Source organism: Octodon degus, unplaced genomic scaffold, assembly GCF_000260255.1.
Source record: "Octodon degus isolate 3935 unplaced genomic scaffold, OctDeg1.0 scaffold00171, whole genome shotgun sequence".
Classification (NCBI taxonomy): Eukaryota; Metazoa; Chordata; class Mammalia; order Rodentia; family Octodontidae; genus Octodon; species Octodon degus.
The window spans coordinates 3653611-3654689 of record NW_004524747.1 but is presented as its reverse complement, the minus strand read 5'-3'; positions in this window follow the sequence as shown (position 1 = coordinate 3654689).

Sequence of the window (1079 nt, the reverse complement as noted above, 5' to 3'; positions counted from 1 at the left end):
TAAATATTTTTTATTTTTCAGTTATACTCAAGAAAAAAATATTGTTAGTAATTGTATGTGAGGCAGTTGGACAACCTAAATGAAATGGACAAATTCCAAGAAATATACAACCTATTCAAAGTGAATCATGGAGAAGACTGTGCATGGTGGCGTGCACCTGTAATCCCAGATCTTGGGAGGCTGTAAACAGACAGACCACTATGAGTCTGATCTAGTAGTGAGACCCTGAACACCCTGTGGACCCTTCCCTAAAATACAAAATAATAAAAAAAATAACTGAGTCAGAGTTCAACTCAAAGATCTGTTCAAAGTGAATCATGGAGAAATAGAAAATTTCAATGACTTTTGGTTCATTACTATTCTTTTGTCACTTTAGGAGTTGCCCATGTCCTTGTGCAATGTGGGCTTACCATCTCTTTCATGAAGTGGCACCTGAGGAGACTGGTTTTCACTGTGGCCAACAGAAAAGCCAAGGAAGAAGTTAAGACAAGAAATAAAGACCATATGAATTTGAAAATGGTGACACAGAATGGTTTTATGGCACAGCTGAAAATTAATAAGTATAAGGCAGGGGAGATAGCTTAACGGTCTAAGAGCCTGCCTGGCAAGTGCAAAGACCTGGGTTCGATCCCTGGTACCACATAATGTGCTGGCCCCATGTAAAGTAGGCGACCAAAACTGAAAATGGGTGTGGTAGTGCATGCCTGTAATCCCAGGACTGGGGAGGATGAGACAGGAGGATCACTATGAGTCTGAGCTGTGCATCTAGACCCTGTATCAAATAAATAAATGAATAAAATATTTAAAAATTAATAAACACATATCACAGTAAGCTATTGTACCCAGTCTTTTTAATATTTTATTAATTTTAATGAGAAAGAAATATCAATGAGACAGTTTCAAAACAGGTTAGTAGGACATTTAAAATAATTAATATGTTACATATTGTTGTCTTCATAGTAGTTATTCAGAGCACAAGATGCAGACATGATAACTTCTCTGAACAATATTAGTACAAATCTTTTTTCTCATTGAACTAAGAGAAAGTAGCTGTATATCTATCCTAATATATATATATA